The sequence below is a fragment of the Synchiropus splendidus genome, chromosome 6 (genome assembly GCF_027744825.2).
Source record: "Synchiropus splendidus isolate RoL2022-P1 chromosome 6, RoL_Sspl_1.0, whole genome shotgun sequence".
Taxonomy (NCBI): Eukaryota; Metazoa; Chordata; class Actinopteri; order Syngnathiformes; family Callionymidae; genus Synchiropus; species Synchiropus splendidus.
In genome coordinates, this window is record NC_071339.1 from 14,565,287 (window position 1) to 14,579,573 (window position 14,287).

Sequence of the window (14,287 nt, forward strand, 5' to 3'; positions counted from 1 at the left end):
GACGCTTCATGTTTATTGACAGAAGTTGAATTTTGTGGGTGTGTGAGACAATTTGTGATGCCATTTTTTTTTAGACCAGAATTTACCAACAGGCCCTTTTAGGCTTCACTCTGTTTATCATGAATAAATTGGTACTTTTGTTTAAAAATCTTTTTTCAATGCACGTTTTAAAATCTTTCACGCTTCCTTCATGTTTTATTTCTCTTCTGTGACATTGTTTGTGTCGAACAGAGGAGCACTCGCTGAGGTCAGAGCTGGGTTCAAATTTCAAAAAGTCAAAACGGTTTGAAAAGAAGGTTTTGTTCCCTGACCTATTGAGGATGTCCACTCTTCTGCCGTCATTCTGGTTTTTAAATTGCACATCAGCGCTGCAGGCCTGAACAACGCACTCTTTTACGGGTGGTTTATAAAATTAAATTCACCTCAGCTAAGATTAATACTGCGCCTCTTGAAGCTTGCGGTTAAAGACTTTTGCGAAATCCGTTCTGGTTCTTCGTAAATGAGCCAAAAGCGCTGTTAAAAAAAAAAAAATCACAACTTCGTCTGAGTACTTGTGAAACCCGAATTTTAGAGAGTTTTGGTAGCGACGCGTGAAGAGAAAGTGTGTGTGAGAAGAAGACAGCGCAGGGAAAAGTTTGACCGAAAAGAGTGTGTGTCAGAGGGAAAGAAGGAGAGAGTTAAAAAGGTAAGACGGTGCATCAACCTGTTCTCTCGCGTTTCTGAAGAAGGCAACTTTCACGCCAGTGGTTGGACCATGTGGGCAGCTTCTGCTCCTCAAACCCACAGCGCGTCCACGCTCTCGGCGACAAAGGGGACCGCAGCCCGGCGGGACGAGGCAAAAAACAAAACAAAAAAAAAAACAAAAATGCAGAAAGACAGAGGAGAGAGGCAGGAGCAGGAGAACGTGGGACCTGGCTCGGACAAAGCGATAGTCCTTTTCCTCTTTTGTGCGCGTCCCTTCGCCTCGGAGTGGCCCCTCTGGAGTGAAGTCGGAACAATACCGCCGCTCAAAACTCTGTGCGCAAGTTGCCGCGGAGAGGAGCAGCGCTGCTTCGCTCGGCGTGTTCGCTCGCTTCTTCCGCTCCCGCGGTCGCCTCGTGCTCACTCAGCGCAAGAAACTTCTCCTCCACCGGCGCCTCACTTTGTTGGCATCCCGAGTGCCGCCTGGTCGCTCGCTCAAGTCTCCGGAGCTGCGTGTGCGCGCACGAGTGTGGAGTAGTGTGTTGCGGAGGGACAGTTTGTTGCGCTACCGTAATGCCTCTAAAGCAGGTGCGCATTTTCAAAGCCTCGCCACAATAGAAAAACAGCAGCCAGTGAGAGGTATCTCTCTCTCTCTCCTCCCCTTCCCTCCTCTCTCTCTTTCTCCGTCAGAGTGTGTGTGTGTGTGTGTGTGTGGAAGGCACTGATCTTTTGACCTCTCTTTGCATCCCGACTTGTACTATTGTGGAGGCGCAGAGTAACAGATGTCAGCCCGCACCAAGTTTTCCAAAGCAAAGCAACATAGTAAAAAAAAAAAACAACTTTAACCTTAACTTTCCTTTCTTTGCTTCATATCTGTCAAATAAAAATAGTGTTTTGTTTTTTTTTTTACTTTACTTTACTGTGTTAACATGGTTTAGAAAAGTCGGATTCATATATAAAAAAAAGCACATCTACTTTACTCCAAATCAAGTGAAGGATAGTGCACGTACTCATCACAGACATCCTTGAATGTATGAGTGAATTGTAAAAAACAAAAGCATCAACTAGACATGTGAATCCAAAGCTGTGCTGTAATACAATTAGACCACTCTCAAAATTTAAACATTTAATCAGCACAAATGATTTGAACAGATGGACTATTGTACAGGTCAAGAAAACCATCTGTTTGGGGAGGAAATAAATTGTATAAAGGGACAGAAATAAAAATATTTATTGTTATTATTTGGCTTTAGCTGAGTAGTAAACTATTGAATATGTCAAACTATACAATATCATCATTCTAACAGTGATATATAAATGAAGCAAATACACGAGGCAAATTTGTTTGTTTGTGTAATAACTGACCTAAGTTTGGGTAATAACTGACTGACTTCACCATGCATCCAGCAATCTCACGAGGCAGGTCACTAAACATCCCAAAATCACAGAGCAGATGGGAATTATGTTCTGGAAATTTGGTCAGGTTTTTTTTCTTTGTTATTGTTTAAAGACAGGTTATGAGGTGAATTATTCTACCATTAAAATGGCAATTTCCACACCCCAAAAACACAGAAAATAACGTGAAGTAAAGTAAAATGGTGGAGTGTAGGAAGCAGAAGTTGCTGAGGAGGACGAAGGTGCTTGCACTTCCGCCCCAGAAGTGCGCACTCCGGCTTGCTTGGCTTCCTCTGTGAGACGCAGGCAGGATCTGCCACCCGCCTCTTTTTCAACACCACGCTGTTGTTTCCCACGCTGGGCTTCAACATTATTTTAAATTAAAATCCCAGTATTTGTTCTTCAATGAGGAGCAACACCTCGGTATGGAAACGAACAAGTGCACCGCCACGACAGAGCGCTTTCCTCCATCACTCATTTCCTCCATGAATCAACAAGTGGTCCCATGGTTAATGGCGTCTCTAAGCTTTGCCAGCATATTTAAAGATCCAGTGGCGAGACAAGCCATATGGTCTCTACAGAGAGGACCGTACGGGCTCAAATCACCATTTTCCTCACAAGTAAATTAGCTGGCAGCGCCAGCCTGGTGTGACCGTGTCACACTTAGTTTAGGTCCAGGTTTCGTCATCTTCAGAAGGACTGTCCTTTGATGTATTCCTGAGCCCTCATGCCGTCCTCTGAAGTCACCCTCCAGGAGTTGAGATGTTCGACCGCTCATGCACACTTCATACACCTTCACACAACCTGAAGTTCAGACAGCTACCTTCATTTTGATCGGAGAACCACTAACTCAGTTATGATCGAAATAAGAACAAGTTTTACTCTGTAGACAAAGGCATTATTAGCTAATATGAAATCCATTGACATAATAAAATTGCCACAATCTTGTGGTACATCTCACATCTTCACCTGACTCAGTCACCAGCAGGCTGCATACTTGACCACATGAGGGATTCACCCCTCACACCACACACAGAGAGTGAAGCCCAGTGCATGCAGGGACACCCAGGTTTAAAAAACCTACATTTTACATTTGTATGATTGAAGAAAAAAAAATAGAATTTAATGGAAGTTGACATCACATTGTTTCAAGTGTATGTTTAAATTGACGAGCAAAGATTGTCTTCTTGCAGTGAAGCCTGAGCGGAGGAGCTCTGTTGAGGAGTGTTGAAACCGATGGAGCAGCAGGTTATGAATCACAGTGTGTCCAGGCTGCTGAAGGGAGCAGGAAGTGAGCAGTGAAGACGACAAGTGTCACGAAGCCACTCTGAAACCAAACAAACGGCTGACCAAATATGAGATTATCGATTCTATCTTAGTGGCGGCCTCACAAGGTCCCGGGTGAAGCTGTCAGGTGTGGCTGTCCGTCAGTACTTTCATGTTTCCGACCGGTTTCCCGGTCCATCCATGGACTGTCCCGGGTGCCACAGTCCACACAGACCTTATGTACTTCAATAACATCATTGGACTTCAGCTAATAAATGCTGATGCTGAAATAAAAGATGCTCCACTCGGGAGTAAAAACAGGAGTGGAACAGGTTTAATTGGGTTCACCCTTGATATCCTGTTATGTTGTCATTGGACCGTTCTCACCGTCTGCCTACCTCAATGTGTCCTTTATGTATTTTGGAAGCTTGACAACTTCTTTCGCAGAGTTATTATCACCTCTCTCCCCCTTCGCCGCCACATTCATTTACTAATTGACAGCATAATCAGCGCTGAGATGACTGTCTCCGATGAAATTTGGAAGTTACATCATACCTGTCGCAGCACAAAAAAAGCCTGGGGGGTCGAGAGGGGGACGAAGGCCGTAACTCACCAGGAGATTCTGGAATCATTCTGCGTTGGCCATTAAAAGGGATTCTGCCCTCCTACCTTTTCACTCTCTGAGCTTTTACCATGGGAAAATGATGGCAGTCCATCACGGCTCTCCCCAACAATGGGCCACGGCGCCGCTAAATCACAGCACGTTCATTATCGCGATCAATAACACTAAAAATACGTGGATCTGGCAGAGGATGTTTGCGTGTCTGGACGGGTGTGAAGCGGCGCGCGCGCATCTTTTTATGAACTGGTCTCTGACTGATTAATGAATGAGCTGGATGAAGATTCCATGAAAGTGCACTTTTAAATTTGATCTACATAATCAGAAAATACTGTAAGAAAGAGCGTTTCAGAGACGCACGCATGAATCACATGGCTCCTGCAGAGAGGAATATATATATATTTTTTTTTCTTTTTTTCTTCCGTTCCCTATGGTCTTTTTGATGATTCTATCTAGTATGACTGCATGGCATCAGCAGAAACTTGCTTTCATGGAAAAATGGCCTCCTATGTGCGACACCTAATAAGCAAACCTGTTCAAAAACGTGAACTTGACCATGAGAGTACATTCTTATCATTTTTTTTTTTAGTTACAACAATTCCATTGCCAAGAAACTGGCCACCTCCAGAGGCTGGCTCGAGCAGGTGGGGAGTTCCACGCACATGAAGACGATGAGGATTGTGTCAGAATGGAAGTCAGAGGAGCGCTTTCGTTATCACCTTGTCCCGTCCAGATGAACCACCCCGGCCCTTCGACCCCTAGTCCAGAACCCAAACGTGGGCTCCTTTCAATCAACACTCAAAGCTCGGGATGAAAGGTGAGAGTGGGAATGTAGACGCGATGTTGCCTCAGCTCTTTCTCCACCACGACCGTCTCCTCCCAAGCTCTGACGGACTGGTCAACGCTCACTCTGAAAAACTCAGCCATTTTCAATATCTGCGGGAATGAAACACTCCACTCTGAAGTCAGTCATCAGGGTGAAGAACGTTACATTTGAAGATGGAAACTCAAACAACTATCAGAGGTGAAGATGAGTTCTGGATGGAGAGTGACTCCAGGCTTCCGGCACAGTCACATCCTTGTGTGTTTGAGCGGCACATGTTGCAGCAGACACTCGGATTGTTGATATGAGATGTTTAGAATGTGAGCAATGTAATCAAACCACTTGTATTGTTGTGTCGCTCCAGCTGAAACACAACTCCAGATTTGCTCGACGACTGTTTCCACTCGGCACACTGGAACTGAGCCAGTGAGATTCACGAGTCATTCACGCCTCAAGAGTCAGCACTGCCCTGTTTCTGTGCGTCTTGTTTATGTCAGTCGTTCCAGCGGCGTGTTGTTGTCTCAGATCCTGACTGAGATCTGAGCTGGACATCTGAAGTTAACACTGTTCTGGGAAGAAAAAAGCGCTCGGCCTTCTCCCATTTACAAAGCCTCCTGCCTGTTAATCAGGAGGAATAATTATCAAAGTGGACAGGTAATTAAATTAAAGCATAAGTGGCTACACGAGCTGCGCTGGCTGCACTACAAGCTTTTTCTTGGCTTAATTAAAGAGAAATATGGGAGTGTTCACCCACAGTGCCACCCAGCCAGTAAAAATGAGGGGTGGGAAGGAGTGGCTGCCGCCGACTTCAATAATCCAGATCCATTCAAAGAACTATTTTCACGACGATCCGGTGGAAGCGCCTTCTCCGTTTGCAGTTGTGCGTGTGACACCATGGTGGCGTGCGGACAGAAGCGTACAGGAGAAAGACGCTTATTTCACCGTGTCCCGATGATGTAGTTCAGTCTTCATTCTTTCCATTTCAATTATCTGAGAGAGGGTCACGAGCGGTCTGGATCCAATCCCAGCTGACATTGTGCTGAAGGAGGTGCTCACCTGGACCCGTCACCAGTCTATCAAAGGACAATTAACACTCTCCAACCAACTGCAAGAGTGTGGGGAAGGATGCTCCCAAAAGAGAAGTGCACCTCCTTCTGTCGTGTTGGATCACATATATGTTGTCAAATGATTTGTTGGTCGACATCTGAAGCACAAACAAACACTTCTGTGAGACTATTCTTTTCTGTCATTTCCTCTCTGATTCGTCTAATTTAACACAGCAGTAAGAACAATATGGGTTTCCTCACTGCACTCTGGTTTCCTCCCATGCCCCAAGAATGTGTGTGTGTGTGTTGTCTGTCTTCGTGTGATGGTCTGGTGAGAGAGAAGTAGAAAAGTTTGTTGACCATGAAGAAACCAAGTTTTGAAAAAAGATACCGTCAGAGACAGTCAGAGGGACATGCGGAGAAGTTTGCAGACAAAGTTAGGGAGGACAGATGTTTGGACATGCACAGAGGAGGACCCAGAAGGTTGGAGATGAAGGAAAAGAAAACAATGAATGAGCTGCATGATGGATGATGAAGTTGTGACTGGGGGAGGATGAAGATGAAGGAGACGGGCAAGTGTGGCAATGTTAAGGTGGATTGGAAATCTGTGTCCTCCATCTTTCACTGACGGTGCAAATATGGTTACACAGTATGTTACATATTGCATATTGTTTTAGTTTTTACACAATCCAAAAATAATGATTATTTCATTTCACCTGTGTAAATACACAACTCTGTCGCTCCTTAAAGTAGCTCCAAATTCAGTTTTTGGTGCAGCCATGAAAACAAAGCTATTAGAGAGCCAACGGTAGACGCAGCACAGAAAGCTGGAGTGATACCTCAACACTAAAGTGTGTCCTCAGGTGGCATGCTGACAGATCAAACACACTCTTTGCATTCTCATTTGTCCAACAAAACTGAAAGACTTGGTTAAGTTTGGCTTTCGGCTTTCAGGCCCTGAACAGCCGATTTTCTCTGTTTGTGCTGTGTGTTCCGTTTTTCAAGATAAGGAAGTTCAAAAGTTCAGCGGTGGGTTTTTTGGAAAGAAGAAACGTGTCTCGGCGGGTCGTCCCAATGATGGACTATGATTTCAACAAGCTATCACGCAGAGTGATGTCGAAGATCCCCTCCTCTCTCCTCCTCCTCCGCGAGCGAGCCAGTAGTTTGTTTGTGTACGAGAGTAGAAGCATGTGTGTGTGTGTGTGTATGGAGGGAGTGCACAATGTGTGGCAGACACATTAACAAATCGCAGCGCTCTGGCAGCCATCTGGGAATAATGCTGTGTAAAGCTACAATAAAACAAATCCTGTTGATGTTTACAAACAGACCCCACGGAAAAAAAAAGCCCACAATGCCTTGAGAACTTCGAACGACTGGCTGCACACACGCCAGCACACACACAAATAAACACAGCGGAGCAGGAATGCAGCTCACAGGAACATCCATCCACAACACGTGTCCACACCCACTTTGCCATACTTTTAACAGAGATATTGAGAGAGTCCTACCTGAGCCCGTTCACGTGAGTCTGTGTGGCATCGCCAGCACGCCACTCTGATTGGTGGGCGGGTCTCAGCCAATCAGCAGCTGCTTTCTATTAGACGCTCATAAACAAGTTTATTGTCACAGCTGCTTCACATCACAGCAACTCACACACACTGACAAGAACAGACAGAGACGTGCTAAAAAAATATGTTTATCGCCGCCCTCTCTGCGTCGCGGCCTTCAGCCGGAGAGAATAATTAGGAGTCTCGGGCCGAGCGGCGGCGCATACGTGTTAACAAGCTGCTTTAACACTCACGGGCGCAGAGGCCGCCGGAGAAGTTGCAGCGCCTCAAGGACGGGGAACGGAGAAGCTTCAGGGAGACGAGTAGATGCTCCGACAACAACAATGTCAAGGCTTTTTCTTTTTCACAAAAAAAGAAGTGAATGAAAAACATCATCTTCAATGCGACCCCAGATTCCGAAAGTGACGTCTGGACTGGCGAAACAAATCTTCTCTCACAAGTTGGTCTGCGACAGATTCCACTGAGGATTTGTAGCTGCAGCTGCTTGGTGCAAACATAATCACGACTGAGATGACAACGCACCTGTATCTGCCCTCAGCTTTGACAAACATCACGACACGTCACGGCAGGATGGAGCAGAAAGGATGAGAAAGGAAATCACACTGGTTTGGGACACGTAGATGTCCAGCTATAGAAAGGTCCAGCCGATGTTGTTTTAAAGAGAAATAAATTGACTCTCACCTGAGAAGGTCTTTTATCAAAACAAACTGAATAGCTTCGGTATCACTGACTTGAAGCGCAGTAACTCTGGGAATGTCGTGGACTAGCACACGCACACACAATCTCATTTAACCTCAGTTTTTTAAACGGAGGAATCGAAATGCAGTGAGCAGAGGAAACCTACCCTGGCATGAGGAGGACAGAACTTCTTGCAGAAAAACTGAGCTCCCTTGAGCTAGAATCAAAATTGGATCTATCTGACTATGAGGCTGAAACCCATCCCACAAAGACGCCAAAGGCCGTAGTGTGGGACCATAGTCTGTGTTAGGGGTCACCAAGTAGCCAGCAGAAAGGAGTAGCCCACGGACCATCACTGAACCGATGGTAGCCCTTCGGGTCACGCAGCGCTTTTGCAGTAGCTCACAGATCCTAAAAGGTTGGTAACCCCTGGTCTATGTCAGGGAAGGAGGGGAGAGCAGCGGTCTGTGAGGTAAGTTCAGACATGACAGTCTGCAGTCTGACCCCGCCACCAGACTGGACTACAACAGGCTGCAGTACAGCACTGGCCGTTTGTTGTTGCACTTTCTGCTTGCTTCAGGATCAAAGGAATAAAGCCAATTGTTAACCATTTTGTTATAGCTCAGTAAGAAGGACCTGAGTAACACGGCCCATCGTGGAAAACAGAGACATGCGCGGAGCTTTCCAGCGCTACGATCTTGTATCAAAGAAAACAAATGACATGCTGTCTTCTCTTCTCTCCCCCTGCTGTCTTTTTTGATGTGTGGTTGTGTAAAATGACACACCGTATCTCCCCAGCTGACATTATCACTCGCCAGCGCGCTCACATCTTCCGGCCGCACGTCTTTCCCACAGGACACCCTACAGCAGGGCCCTTTGTCTCCGCCGGCATCACACACACACACACAGAGACACAGAGACACGGACAGCTTCCATGCTTTTACCTTTGCATTGTGTTCAGTCCGTAACTGGCTCGTGGAGGAGCGAGGGCGGGGCGCGCGGGAGAGATAGGCTTCTTCAGCAGACCCTTTTTTGGCATGACTGTCAGAACATTTGGCCTTTACACCAGGCATTTTTTAATGTGGCTGAGAGAGATGTAATCCAGGGGGCTCTGTCACATTAGTGCGACCATCAACGTTAAGCTGACGTACATAACAGCCCCGATACAATAAGCAGCTCATGACTCCATCGTGGTGATGGGCTGATAGCAGGAAAGAGCAAAAAAACAGGACAAAAAAATCCAATTCTGAGGCAGTAACTTTATGCAAAACAGAGGTTAATTCATGAGTGTGTAAGGGATATTAATTACCAAAGACACTAGACCTTAAAAATGTCAGAGGGCAAAAAATAAAAATTTAATAAGAATAATTACCGCAAGGTCAATGATGCTACAACAATCACATAAATATCCTCTTTGGTTTTCAATTTCTATGTGCTTTGACACAACATACTTCAGAAGGGAGACCATTGAAAAAAAAAAAAACATTTCATGACAGAACTATGCTGTTCTGACATTGGAAAATACTGTTTTTTTCAGTGAAACAAGCCACCTTTCTGCCGCAATTATACAAGACGGCTCTTCAGTTTTTGTCCCACATTATTGAAGGCTCTCATCAGTAAATCACAAGTCCTCTCATTGCAGCTGAATAAAGTGAAAACATCTATGTCCTGCAGTTTTAGCAGCCTTGGAGTCCTCACAACACTGAATGCAATATGTTTTTCAAATAAGTTTGGATGTGGGCCTCATTGTTGGCTGGTTATTGACATTTACTGGATCTGTTTGTGGATATGAACTGTGCTTGTGAAAGGCTCAATGATTTCCTTTGACCATCACGTCTCATTTTGGTGGACTATTCATCTCTCTTCTTTGGTTCGACCTGCTTCATGAAACAAGAAATAATGTCAGTAGTTTCAGTGGGAAGGATGTTGCAAGGACTGTTTATGAATGTAACTCACCTTTTTTTTGTGCGGCCTTGTAAAGTGCAGTAAAATACAAGACAAAATGTTCTACAGATGGACAGAGACGGATTTCTTTAGCCTTTGAAACATCCACGCTGCTTTTCTTTGAACTGTAATGTGTGAAAGATGAGGCTGATAACGACATCTTTATCGTCGGCGTTGTGTCAGAAAGTCGGCATCAACTGGAGAACAAATCCAATCCTTCAGGAAATTGGGAGCCCAATGTTAAAATCTTTAACATAGTATAACTGAGCAACAATGGCTTTTCTTTGAAAGGGTAAGGTTGGTCTGCACATGGAGAGGAAAGACAGAGTTGGACCAAGGTAGGAAGAGGATGAAGATGGTGAAGGTGGAGGACCTGAGTGGGAGATGATCAAAGAAAGAGAAGCACAAGATTTAATCTGAAGTAAGTCCAAAGAGAATGGAACCCAATTTGTCTTCTGTAGTCAGAGGACCAATAAACCTGCCACAAGTGGACGAAGCTGACGTCCAGCTGCCTCAACATCTCATTCTCCATGTTCCAAGGAAAACTTTTGAAGAAAAAAAGTTTCAAATGAAGAATTTTTTGTCCAAATTTTGAAATGTGTTTGGTCCTATCGTTCATGTCAGCTCTCTGCTCTGTGTAGCACGGCCTCCCCTGAATGTGCCGTAACTGTCTCCTGAAAACACCCCGCCAAACAACTGTTTCACCGTGTTTATTTTACTATTTTGTAATGTAGATTTTCTTGCACACACACATTTATCAGGGTAATGACTCCCATTTAACATCTTTCTCATTTTTGTCCAACACTTTTCTGTATTGAAGGTGTGCGTGAGAAGAGGTGTGAAGGGCATCGGAGGTCGTCGAACAGCGACGCTTCTCTTTGTCCTGTGGCGCGCTCACGCCTGCCGTCTTGAGTGAATTTCAATAATCATCCTGAAGGACTTTTCTTCTCGGGCCACATTCTACTAAATGTATCTCTCTCCTTTTAATTCCCCTTCACAATATGTCTGGCTCAGACTCCTCATCATGTCATTGGTGCCTTTTCTATTCCCCTGTGTTTGATTCTGACAAATACATGGATTATCGACCAGGGGGATTTTTTAAATATATGGCTAATGTGAGCTTTCATGCCTGTGCTTTAATCTGCTGAGTATTTAAAACCAATCTTAAGGATGGAAGGAGAGAAAACGCAGAGGTCAGGCTTTTTTTTTTTTTTCTATTTCTGAGCCCGGCACAGAAGAAAAGCAGGCAAGCCAATAGCAGGGAAGGGAGGCGACGCTGGAGCGAAATTGGAAGGAAAAGTTAAAGAAAGACAATAATTTCCCTCCTATTCAAATTCTAACCAGGATTAAGTGTGCAATCGCAGGTATCAGACCTCATCTTCCGGCTAAAGAGAAGTCCGACAAAGAAATGAAAAGTTAGTCTTCCTTCCTGTGATGGAGAGATTTCAATGTCGAGGTGTTTCTTCCGTTCGCCTTTATTATTCAGGGAACCGAAAAGCAGAAGTCAGACTATTTAATGGGGCAGTGACAACAGGCGAGCAGGATGAAAGCTGGAGCGCGTGACCATCCAGTCGCCAACTTTCAGACTGACGTTCCCTCATTTACCATTCAGACACGTTCCTCTGCTTATTACTGTCACACGTCAAGGTTCCACCTTGATTTCTCTCACCTTTTCTTTCATCTATCGCTTCCTCACTTGTCTCATGTCCTGTCCGCGCTCTCTTGTCATTTTTGGGCGCGGGCAATGACTTTCCACTCATGGTGCGTGAATGTAAAGAGAGATTTGCTGCTTTTCCACTTGAACTTGATCTGGATAAATGAATTGTGAAAATCATATCTGGAAATGGCAGCAGTGAAGGGCGTCACAAATGAGTGTGGCGCCGCAGCAAAAATGTGCTCGCAACTGTCGCTAATGATGTGCGATATGATGGTGTGAATGGCGTGTCTCCTGTGCATTGTTTGTACGGATTGCAATGCTATCGAGCCTGAGAATGTTTTTGTTGTGTATAAAAAATAACTTTTTGATGAGTAGTCAAACCACGACCGACTTGAATCGAATCGAAGAGCTCTGCTGTACTGTCACCCAATTATTTTACTTTGTTTATGGACTGTCCTGGAACATAGAGCGGCCATAAATACATGCACCATTGCGTGGGCCCAATAACAGATGCACTTCCATCACCTGACTTCTGCAAAACAATCTCCTCTCTATCCTTGTCTCAGCGTTTGGTGCCACAAAGCCCCGAACCTTTTGTCACACAAGAGAGTTAATGTGCTTTATTGGCACTTCCCATGAGTCTGCAAGTCTCTGCTACCTTCATCATCCTCCTCATTTAACCACTCCATCGCCACAATCTTTGACCAACTCAGTCTCTCCTCTCCATCTGTCCTCCCTAACTTTGTTTCAAAATGACCCCACATGTCACCCTGAAAGTCTCATTTCTGATCTTCAACTTTCTCCCAATGACACCCCCAGTATCTTCATCTCTGACTCTCCTGACTCTGACTCCTGAGTGAACATTATGGCAGACAGACATGGTTGTCCCAAGTCTGCTTCACTCTCTTCTTAACCTCCTCCGCTCTTTCTTCGTGCTATATGACCTTCAGATATGGGAGGGGTTTTTGTTTTATATTTTCATCAGTATTACAAGTTTGATAAAGTAGTTAACTGACATTCCATTCATACATTAATACAAGCCCTGAACATTTTCACTTCCTCAAATCTGGACCTATAAAAAGTGTACAGCAGCAGAGCTAAGCTGGATGTTTGTGTAAGCGGAGAGAAGTTTGGTGATGCGCTTTCTCCCCCGGAGTGGTTAAGTAGGGCACGGCTGATATCATCTGATACACTTGTTTGCTTGCCAAGCGTACAATCACAGTCCGTCGGTGCTGAGGAAGCATTCAAACTGCTATTTGAACATCAATGCAGCATGCAAATAACATTCACCACCCTCTCCCACATCAGATAAGATAACCAACAACGCCTCATCTGGCAGCTCCGAGATGTGTTTCGCATCCTAAGGCAACGCTTGCTGATACAAAACACCGGGATTCAGCACAATCAGCAACTTCCCTTGAAAAAAGAAAATAGCGTGCATCTGTCAAAAAAATCCACTCCAAAGCTACGTACAGAGACGGGAAGTAGGACTTGCTGGAGTGGAAAGTTTAACGTAAATATATAGGATTCCACAGCAGGCTTTAGGTGGAAAAGAAATTAATTATAACTTCTCAGCGTGTGACACCAGTTCAAGGTCTCCTCATTTCTCTTGCCACAGCCGCTGTTTCTTCATCTGCAGGATCCATACAATACCTGGAATACACTAAAGAGAAGCAAAACACGGATTCAGATAAGTATGAGGAGTTTATTTAGGTTACTACTGACACACAGTTTCGCCACCGTTCACCAGGGTGGGCCTTGTTTAGGTTCTCTGTGAAGAGCCTGAGACCATCATCATCATGCTCTTTGGACAGGCCTCGGCTTCTAAGTGTGCAAAGCCCTCCTACTGTATGTCTTGACCAAGGTTTTTTTGTTTTTGCTTTTTGTCATTTAGGTGACAATCCTCTCCTTGATCAGTCCTTTCTTTTCTTCTGAGTTCCAGACACTCTATCTGCTGCAGTTGTGAACAACTCAATGACCTAATGCAACAGTGGGCAGTTAAATGTCCCAAGGGGCCACATTACAGGCGGAGAGTGCTGTGAGGGGCCGTCAAGCCAAAAAGAGTCGAGAGAAAAACAGTCACAAATGAAACATCATCTGCTTTCTCTCCAGGATTTTTCCCCTGAGTAGAGGTGTCTCAGAAGAAGACATATTATTTGAAATAAAATAAATGAATAAATAATCCCAGTCACACTAAAGCACTAAAGCAACTCACAATTAATAGTAAATTAATTGCACTTTTTGCAGGTTGTTCTAAATGTAATTTAGAGGAAGGTTTTATCAAACTTTTGTTAAAACAGCCAAACACAATGTACTGTCAAGAATATTCCTCAGAAAAGCCTCAGAGGCTCTGAATGCTCCACAACACATTAAACGTATAACACTGTAAATGCAGGCCCTGAAGAACAGCACAATGGAGAACACTCTCTGAAAGAAGGCTCATGTTTTATATGTGTATTAACCGAAGATTGAAAGCATATCTAATATTCATATTTATAAAAACCTAGGTTGAAGTAAAATGAGGTAAAATGATGGAAAGGAAAAACTCCCTGTCACAGGACCGTTTTATTGCTTATTGTTTGAGCCCAGATGCTGCGCAGTTGCAGGATG

The 14,287-nt window shown here is 44.5% G+C and overlaps 1 protein-coding gene across 3 annotated transcripts in view; it reads right to left on the reverse strand.

The window, feature by feature from the left end:
- foxp4 (forkhead box P4) overlaps window positions 1–1,094 on the reverse strand; it is an 80,729-nt gene extending 79,635 nt beyond the window's left edge. For 2 of the 3 annotated variants that reach the window (XM_053869353.1, XM_053869354.1), the window contains exon 1: window positions 704–842. The gene's annotated coding sequence lies outside the window, so the exon portion shown is untranslated. Of the gene's footprint in view, window positions 1–703 lie in introns of all 3 variants that reach the window. The other variant, XM_053869355.1, reaches the window with a different exon arrangement.
- Between the last annotated feature and the right edge of the window lie 13,193 nt (window positions 1,095–14,287).